General features: G+C 42.2%; 1 long non-coding RNA gene across 1 annotated transcript in view; it reads right to left on the bottom strand.

Moving 5' to 3' along the window:
- Positions 1–274: 274 nt before the first annotated feature.
- Positions 275–10,561, bottom strand: part of LOC148145127 (uncharacterized) — a 28,307-nt gene continuing 18,020 nt past the window's right edge. The window contains exons 3-6 of the long non-coding RNA XR_015751001.1: positions 4,149–4,234; positions 3,200–3,372; positions 2,974–3,082; positions 275–554 (exon numbers count right to left, since the gene is read on the bottom strand). This is a non-coding gene — a long non-coding RNA (uncharacterized LOC148145127). The remainder of the gene's footprint in view (positions 555–2,973; positions 3,083–3,199; positions 3,373–4,148; positions 4,235–10,561) is intronic.

Genomic DNA, 10,561 nt, shown 5'->3' with positions numbered 1-10,561 from the left:
CATCAGGAATTGTCAGAATAGGTGTTACCTCTCGCTGAAATTCTGCTCAAAGTGAGCATAGAAGGCGTTGAGATGATCTGGGAGGGACATGTCATCATCTGCTATCTTGCACTGTCTCTTTTTAGAATCTCTGATGTCATTCAGTCCTCGCTATAGTCGCCGGGTGTCTGTCTGGGTCTCTCGTTTGGATCAGTATTGATCCTTGGCTGCCTTGATGGCTCTGTGAAGGTCATACTTGGATTTCTTATATTTTAGTGGGTCTGTTGATCTGAAGGCCTCATGCCTGGTTTTTAGCAGGTTCTGTATGTCCTGATTCATCCAGGGTTTCCTGTTGGGGAACACTCAGATTGACTTTCTCGGTATGCAGTCCACCACACACTTGCTCATAAAGTCTGTGACGGTGGTGGCGCACTTGTACAAGGTACCTGCGGCCTGTTCGAACATGGCCCAGTCAGCCGATTCCAGACAGCACTGGAGTTGATCCTCTGCCTCCTCCGACCAGCACTGGACCTGTATCCATGTGGGGGTCTCCTGCTTGAGCTTTTGCCTGTAAGCTGGGAGAAGAAACATGTCATTGTGGTCGGAGTTCCCGAAGTGAGGGTGGGGATGGAGCAGTAGGCATCCTTCACAGTGGTGTAGCAGTGGTCTAAAATGTTTGGGCCCCTGCTGGGGCAGGTAATGTTGTGGTGGTACTTGGGCAACACCTTCCTCAGATTGGTTTGCTTGAAATTGCCAGTCACAATGAACAGGGCTTCGGGTCCTTTACCCGTGAAACATTAGACTGGGGATCCAGATAATCTGGTGATGGCCCACCATCTCTCCCTGAACAATATTTGAACAATGTTTTATATGTATTTCAGTGCTAGTGCAATGCCAGCTGCTTCGGGTATATTAGATTACATTACAATGTGGAAACAGGCCCATCGGCCCAATCAAAGTCCACACCGACCCGCTGAAGCATAACCCACCCATACCCCTACATTTACCCCTTACCTAATACTATGGGCAATTTAGCACGGCCAATTTACCTGACCTGCACATCTTTTGGACTGTGAGAGGAAACCGGAGCACCCGGAGGAAACCCACGCAGACACGGGGAGAACGTGCAAACTCCACACAGTCAGTCGCCTGAGGCAGGAATTGAACCCGGGTCTCTGGCGCTGTGAGGCAGCAGTGCTAACCACTGTGCCACCATGCCGGCCACGAATGTCCCAACAATTGGCAGATTAAATAAAACATGTTCCTTAACCAGAATCAATTTGATGGAGAAACTTAGTAGATAGAATTGCATCTGTGAAGAGAGAAACATTCATCTTTACTGCGTTCCTTTGAAGTATAAAATAGTAAAAGGTTACACAGATGCAAATGACCTCAAACATGAACGGTCCTTCCACAGCTAATACTGATAAAAAGTCATTAGGTTACCTCAGATTACAATTGGACTTTGATCGGATGGGCTAGTGGGCCGAGAAATGGCAGATGGAGTTCAGTTTAGATAAATGTGAGTTGTTGCATTTTGGTAAGGCAAATCAGAGCAGTACTTATATACTTAATGGCAAGTTCTTGGACAGTGATGCCAAACAAAGAGACCTTGGAGTGTATGTTTATAGCTCCTTAAAAGTGAAGTTACAGGTAGATAGAATAGTTAAGAAGTCAATTGGTATGCTTGCCTTTATTGGTCAGTGCATTGATTATAATAGTTGGAAGGTCATATTGCCATTGTGCAGGATATAGGTTTTGGAATATTGTGTGTAATTTTGGTCTCCCTGCTATAGGAAAGATGTTGTGAAACTTGAAAGGGTTCAGAAAAGAATTAAAAGGATGTTGCCAGGGTTGGAGAGTTTGAGCTATAGGGAGAGGCTGAATAGGTTGGGGCTATTTTCCTTGGAGCACCAGAGACTGGGGGGTGACCTTATAGAAGTTTATACAATCATGAGGGGCCTGGATAGGATAAATATGCAAGGTTTTTTTTCCAGGGCAGGGGAGTCCAAAACTAGAGGGCATGGGTTTAAGATGACAGGGGAAAGATTTAAAAGGGACCTAAGGGACATTGTTTCCATGTAGAGGGTGGTGCGTGTATGGAATAAACTGCCAGAGGCAGAGGCTGGTACAATTACAATGTTTAAAAGGCATCTGGATGGGTATAGGAATAGGAAGGGTTTAGAGGAATATATGCTAAATGCTGCAAAATGGGACAAGTTTAATTTAGGATATCTGGTCAGCATGGACGAGTTGGACTGAAGGGTATGTTTGTACATTGTGCAACTTGATGACTATTAACTTGAAATATTGCTTGGAATTTTCCATTCTGGAATCCAAGTTCAGTGTCAGGAATGGAAGTTAGGGTCCATTCTGCTTAGGATGGGTCAGATTCCTTTGTGCAGTGATATGGTTTTCAGCTTATTATAATTACATATGCAAGTGACTTGGTGAATCTTGTGGCAGGAAGGGTAGGAGGTCCCCACTCATTCTGGTATGTTCTGTGTAAAAAGGTCCTGGTGCTATATTTAACGGGCACCTGGACAGCCATTCATTTCTTGCAAGCAGGAGCATCATCTCGAGTGGATGCCCACAGCTAAATGTTCTGGTCCTTCCACCCTCTCCAGTCAACTTTCTGCCTTCCCCAGTCAGCCTTCCTCCCTTGGCCAGACAGTTGTTTACTTTGACCCATGCCCATTTGATGCCCTATTCACTCCAAAGTGCAAGAAGGAGTCTACCTCACCAGGAGCATGCCTCTGATGTACAGTCAGATAGCTGAATGCCTGCGGTGCTTACTCGTGCAGTACTAATTTGGGAAATGGACCATAATTCTGATGAACTAGCCCTTTAATGAGATGTAAATGAATGTAAAATGACTTCCCAACACTTGAATCAACTCAACCTTAAAATTCAGACAACTTCATTCCAAAAATTAATCCCACCATCAAGATTCTGAATTTTAGCCACCCAACTAATTGCATCTCCACCACTCACCTTTCTTCCTCTTCCCGGGATCAGCACAGGATGATTGCTGTGGCTCCAGGGTCCAGGCTATTAAAGCTGTCAGGTTTAATTCCTTAAAGTTGTCCTTTCCTAAAAGAAACTGGTAAACCAGATGGGTTTAAAGACAATGCATTTTGTTTTTTTGCTCCCCATTAACGTTGTATAACTGTATGGCTGTATTTAGAGTTTGAGAGGACAGGACAGGGTGAGATGGTACCTGTTCTTTTCAGTTCAAGTATTTAATGTTCTTTCCCTTTCTGACAATCATGATTTTTTTTAAAAATTCGACTTTCAAAATGTGGTTGAGTCTGTACAGGTTGCTCACTTCTAGTAACCCTGATAAGATGATAGTGGACCTCCTTCTTGGATGCTGATAGAAGCTTGCTGGTGCTGTAAGAATCAAACACACAGAATAATATGTAAACCAGATCAGGCAGAAATGAAACATTTTCTCCCCAGAAGGGAACCAGCTGGGTTCTTATAACAGTTTTCTTTCAAGGTCCCAAATTATCAGATCCACTGAATTCAATTTCACGACTTGACATGCTTCAGTACCATAACTCTTACATTACCATATGCACTGGCTGTTGCAGCTTAATGCCTGGAAAACATTTACATATTATATCTGGTGTCAGTGATCATATCCTGCAGTAACAAGAAAATATGTCTATGTTCGGATAAATGATCCAATTGCAGCTAAGCACATGAATGACTTTTTGGGTGTGGTTCACAAAGTTATAATTTGTCAGGTTCTAGTGTGGGTTGATTCTAAATGCCAAGCATATGTTGGCATGCCTAAAAAGAATATTTTTGTCCTTCCTTAATGCCATGTTATGTAACACATTTGCTGATGCCAAGCATGTCTCCAAGCGCTTAGCTGCATACTGTAGATAGTACAACTACAGTAGCACAAATTATTGAAAATATCTGTCCACTCGAGAAGAAGTTGTCAGCATTCCTGGTGAAGGGCTCCTGTCCGAAACAACAATTCTCCTGCTCCTCGGATGCTGCATGACCTGCTGTGCTTTTCCAGCACCATACACTCTCGACAGACATCACCTCTTGTCTCTTTGCTGAATCACTGCCAACTATGCTATGAGTCCTTTGTTTTCTCTAGATTACTGATACCTCACTTACAGTGCCTGCTGTAAAATGAGGTCTTTTACCTGTGGACCTTCCAAGGTATTCTATCTTATCTGACACCAATGTTCTGAATAATCCAATTCGGGCAGTCTCTGCAGCATCTATCCTCCTGAAAAGAATAAAGTAAGACTGTTATCAAGACATTTTTAAATTTAAATTCCTCTTGGAGTCAGAGTCACAAAGATATACAACATGCCAACATTCCCCTTGGTCCAACTCATCCATGCCACGACCAGATCCCCTAAATAAATCTAATCCCACTTGCCAACATTTGGCCAAATCCCTCTAAACCTTTCCTATTCATATACCCATCCAGATGTCTTTTAAATGTTGCAAATATACCAGCCTCTGCCACCTCATTCCATACATGCACCGTCTCTACGTGAAAAGGTTGCCCCTTAGGCCCCTTTGAAATCTTTCCCCTCTCACATTAAACCTATGCCGTCTAGTTCTGAACTCCCCCACCCCAGGGAAAAGACCTTGTCTGTTTATTCTATCCATGCCCCTCATGATTTTATAAACATCTATAAGATCACACCTCAGCCTCTAGTAATCCAGGGAAAATAGAGCCAGTCAATTCATTCTCTCCACATACATCAAACCTTCCAATCCTGGTGACACCCTTGTAAATCTTTTCTGAACCCTTTCACGTTTCACAGCATCCCTCTTTTGGCAGGGAGTCCAGAATTGCACGCAGTTTTCCAACGAAGAACTTTACCTATTTATCCTGTATTTCCCTACCCCAAATTCAACAAGAACTGTGAACACACAAAATATGCAAGAGCTTTGAATACAAGAAACTGGCAACCCATCATGTCATTACTCAGAAAATGACATTTAGGTTAGGAAAAATGAAGCACTATTTGAGCTATACCTGGAACATAGAACATAGAACATAGAACAATACAGCACAGAACAGGCCCTTCGGCCCACGATGTTGTGCCGAACTTCTAACCTAGATTAAGTACCCATCCATGTACCTATCCAAATGCCGCTTAAAGGTCGCCAATGATTCCGACTCTACCACTCCCACGGGCAGCGCATTCCATGCCCCCACCACTCTCTGGGTAAAGAACCCACCCCTGACATCTCCCCTATACCTTCCACCCTTCACCTTAAATTTATGTCCCCTTGTAACACTCTGTTGTACCCGGGGAAAAAGTTTCTGACTGTCTACTCTATCTATTCCTCTGATCATCTTATAAACCTCTATCAAGTCACCCCTCATCCTTCGCCGTTCCAACGAGAAAAGGCCGAGCACTCTCAACCTATCCTCGTATGACTTCCTCTCCATTCCAGGCAACATCCTGGTAAATCTTCTCTGCACCCTCTCCAAAGCTTCCACATCTTTCCTAAAGTGAGGCGACCAGAACTGCACACAGTACTCCAACTGTGGCCGAACCAAAGTCCTGTACAGCTGCAACATCACTTCACGACTCTTGAATTCAATCCCTCTGCTAATGAACGATAATACTCCATAGGCCTTCTTACAAACTCTATCCACCTGAGTGGCAACCTTCAAAGATCTATGTACATAGACCCCAAGATCCCTCTGTTCCTCCACCTGACTAAGAACCCTACCATTAACCCTGTATTCCGCATTCTTATTTGTTCTTCCAAAATGGACAACCTCACACTTGGCAGGGTTGAACTCCATCTGCCACTCCTCAGCCCAGCTCTGCATCATATCTAAGTCCCTCTGCAGCCGACAACAGCCCTCCTCACTGTCCACAACTGTCCACAACTCCACCTATCTTAACCAAGTATAAAATTAGATTTGATGTTTTTCTTCGAATAGTTGTTGCCTAGACCAAATTGGCAGGTAGATTGTACTCTACCAGTTCATTAAAGGAACAAGTTGGGTTCCATGCTGCAACTAATATTATTGTATGCAGAAGATATGTTAAAATTGTATTTGTACCTCATATTGACAATGATCTCCTGGAACTTATTTTTGAGCACCTTAAAGACAGGAGAGTCAGACAGGAATTTCCCAGATTTTATTTCCCAGATTTGATCTGTGAACTTGTTGGATTCTGTTTATTTTGCTTCTAATAGTAGGATACTACTTATGGAAAGAGGCATCAGAATGCATTGTTGTGTCACAACTGTTTTCATCTATTTATATATTCAAACATGCTATGGCAAAGTCCAGAAGGATGAATGAATACTTCATTTTTCACTGCTGAGGTTAGATATAACAGAGTTTAAATTTATTTAAAAAGTGCTTTTTCAATCCAATATTTACTCTGTGTAAAGCTATCTGAGGAAGTAAGGCAGATAGATCTCTTGAGTTAATAAATAGAGGAGTTAGTTTTATTGTAAACTCACGCAAATAAAGTATAAAACTTAATAAACAGATAAAAACTGTCCTAAATCCAGTAGTAAACACACACTAGCATGGAAAACAAACAAGTTATAGGTGAGTAGGAGGAATTGAAGTTAGAAGAAAGTTCCAGCTGTTACCTTGGATTTGGTGCTCTGTGCAGGGTTGGGGCATGTGACTTCAGGGGTGACAAATTCCATGTCCCTACTACCCAATAACCTTTGCTAGGTCAGGTACCAATTAGATAGTTAGGTGTTATCTGACTAGCATCGTGTCCAATCAGGAGCTGCTGCATTGAAATCCTGTCCTGTTTGATTTAATTGGCCAATCAAATTTGTTGTTGTGGTTCTGTTCGCCGAGCTGGGAATTTGTGTTGCAGACGTTTTGTCCCCAGTCTAGGTGACATCCTCAGTGCTTGGGAGCCTCCTGTGAAGCGCTTCTGTGATGTTTCCTCCGGCATTTATAGTGGACTATAAATGCCGGAGGAAATATCACAGAAGTGCTTCACAGGAGGCTCCCAAGCACTGAGGATGTCACCAAGACAGGGGACGAAACATTTGCAACACAAATTTCCAGCTCGGCGAACAGACCACAACAACGAGCACCCGAGCTACAAATCTTCTCACAAACTTTGAATCAAATTTGTTGATAATGCAAGGTCAGGTAGGAAAGTAAGTGTGAAGAGAACATAAGGAGTCTGCAAAAAGATATAGATAGTTTAAGTGAATTGGCAGATAATGTTTAATGAAAGAAAATATGTACTTGTCCACTTTGACAGGAAGAGTAGGAAAACAAATATTATTTTGATTGAGAAAGATTGTAGAAATCTGAGATACAGACAGATTTGGGTACCTTGGTACACGAATCAGAAAAGGTAACTTGCAAGGGCAGAAAATGTGTAGGAAGGAAAAATGGATTTTTTTATTTACTGTAAAGGGAATGAAATAGAAAAGTGGGCATGTTTTACTGCAGTTGTATACAACATCAGTGAGACCACATCTGGAGATGCATGTGCAGTTTTGAACTCCTTATTTAAGAAAGGATGTAAATGCATAAAAGCAGTTCAGAGAAGGTTCATTTGATCCTAGGAATTGGACAGTTATCTTATGAGAAAAGGTTAGGCCTATATCCAATGGAATTTAGAAGGCTATGAGGTAATCTTACTGAAACCTACATGATCTGGAAGGATATTGACAGGGTGGATAATGAAAGCATGTTTCCCTTTGTGAGAGAAACTAAAACTATGAGTCACAGTATAAAAATAAGGGGTGCTAAGGACCAGACCAAACCCCCTCAAATATGTTAAGAAGACAGACTGGACCTGAACTTTTTCTTATTTTAAAGATGTGTAGGGTACAGCATTCCAGATATAATCCAATTGGTCAAACTACTCAACTTTAAGCAAAACAAACTTTATTTTTACACTTCAATTAAAATACAGACAAAATAAAATTAAATACTTGTCTTATCTGTAACTGTATAGAAATGCTAAACAAAATAATATATGTAAGCTACTACTAATCAACTTTTCCAATATTGTAACATCCCACAAACACCTTGACAAAATAAACTGTCTCATATGCAATTCTAGCAGCAGGAAGAGAACCCTAGCTATGAGCTGTAACAGGGAGAGGAATAAAAGCTTCCACATCCAGCTTAACGACCCTCGCAATTGCTGAAAGCTAAAACTAAAAATTCTGACTCTGTGGGAGATGGACCACCCTCACCTTCCCCATTCAGGCTGCTTCTATTGTTCCAACTTGTAAAAAACCCAAGGCCTGACAAGCTGTTTATATTATTAGTTTTGAGCAGATAGCTTCACACCTTTTACTCAAACTCTCTTCATTTTAATAAAAAGGACAAAACACATCTCTTAAAACCATAGTATCATCACAGGGGTCTCCCATTAAAGATAGAGATCAAGAGAAAAAGTTTCTCTCACAGGGTCATGAATCTTTAGATCTCTCTTCCCACAGAGTGGTACAGGTGGGATCGTTGAATATTATTTTGGCAGAGGTAAATGGATTCTTGACTAACAAGGAGTCAAAAGTTCTCAGGGCAAGTGGAATGTGAATTTGAGGCAACAATCAGATCAGCCATAATCTTATTAAAAGACAGATCAGATCAGAGCGACTGAATGGTATATCCTGCTCATACTTTGTATGTTAATATGTTGTTGAGAGGGAATTCTGTTACTATTCCATGAGACATCCTGACAAACAAATAAACTTATAGTCATTATTTTTCACAAGCTGGGTATTTTGGTTAAGTGAGCTAACTATAAGCACACAATGGGAATAATCCATGTTAATGCAGGAGTTTCAGAACTCCCTTTGTCAAAGCTATCAAGATACCATTGAAACCGATAAGTTAAAAATCACACAACACCAGGTTATAGTCCAACAGGTTTAATTGGAAGCACGCTAGCTTTCGGAGCATCGCTCCTTCATCAGGTGGTACCACCTGATGAAGGAGCGACGCTCCGAAAGCTAGTGTGCTTCCAATTAAACCTGTTGGACTATAAACTGGTGTTGTGTGAGTTTTAACTTTGTACACCCCAGTCCAACACCGGCATCTCCAAATCGAAACCGATAAGGGCAGTCTTCATCACCTTGCCACATTATGGATTTTGGTAGTGTGCCTTTGTCTCTGGTAGTTTGTGCACACACGTTAACTACTGCTTATTGTTCTTCTCCCAGCTACTCAAATATTGCAAGTGTGAAAGTCTGCAGGGAAACTGTCAGGATGTGTGCCCTGTTAATCCATGCCACAGGTTTTTAGAACCCTGACCACTCCTGTAAGTGAAATGACATCTGCAATCTTTTTAAAACATTATGTGCTCACTCAATTAAAATTGCTTTGTTTCAAACAGTGTCTGAGGTATCAAATTAATCAACAGAATTAAAGATTAATTGTCCATTTGTTACAAGCTCATGAAACTACTCTTCTCAGATACCAGCCATGAATGTTGCTCAAAGCACTGTTAACTGCTAGATTTGTGGAATTTAGATCGTAGAATCCCTACAGTGTGGAAACAGACCCTTCGGCCCAACGTCCACACCGATCCTCTGAAGAGTTGCCCACCCAGACCCATTCCCCTACCCTATTATCCTATATTTACCCCAGCTAATGCACCTGACCTACACAACCCTGAATACTATGGGCAATTTAACATGGCCAAATCACCTAACCTGCACATCTTTGGATTGTGGGAGGAAACCAGAGCACCTGAAGGAAACCCACACAGTCATAGAGAGATTGTGCAAACTCCCATAGACAGTCATCCGAGATTGGAATCAAACCTGGGTCCCTTGCGCTGTGGGGCAGCAGTGCTAACTACTGAGCCACTGTACCACCCCTTCCTCTATTACCTGCGATTTGCATGGCTGGAAGACATTTTATGATGCAAAGTGACCCAAATCGCATGGTTTCAATTCCCACACTTCCACGAAGGACTATCCTTCTTAATCTCCCCCTCCCTGCCACATAGTGACCATTTAAACCAGCAGCAGTTATAGAATCATAGAGATGTACAGCACGGTATCAGACCCTTTGGTCCAACTTGGCCATGGCAACCAGATATCCCAACCTAATCTAGTCCCAACTTCCAGCACCCGGTCCATATCCCCCCAAACCCTTCCTATTTATATACCCATCCAGATGCCTTTTAAATGTTGTAATTGTATCAGCCACCACTACTTCCTCCAGCAGTTCATTCCATACACATACCACCCTCTGCGTGAAAATGTTGTCCCTTAGGTCTCTTTTATATCTTTCCCCTCTCACCCTAAACCTATGCCCTCTAGTTCTGGACTCCCCCACCCCAGGGAAAAGACTTTGCCTATTTACCCTATCCATGCCCCTCATGATTTTATAAACCTTTATAAGGTCACCCCTCAGCCTCCGACACTCCAGGGAAAACAGCCCCAGCCTGTTCAGCCTCTCCCTTTAGTTCAAATCCTTCAACCCTGGAAACATCCTTGTAAATCCTTTCTGAACCCTTTCAAGTTTCACAACATCCTTCTGATAGGAAGGAGACCAGAAGTGAACGCAATATGCCCAGTGGCCCAACCAATGTCCTGTATAGCCGCAACATGACCTCCCAACTCC

The sequence above is a fragment of the Chiloscyllium plagiosum genome, unplaced genomic scaffold (genome assembly GCF_037043375.1).
Source record: "Chiloscyllium plagiosum isolate Xiang-an unplaced genomic scaffold, Cpla_swu_hap1 HiC_scaffold_26, whole genome shotgun sequence".
Taxonomy (NCBI): domain Eukaryota; kingdom Metazoa; phylum Chordata; class Chondrichthyes; order Orectolobiformes; family Hemiscylliidae; genus Chiloscyllium; species Chiloscyllium plagiosum.
This window is presented reverse-complemented; position numbering and strand designations above follow the sequence as displayed.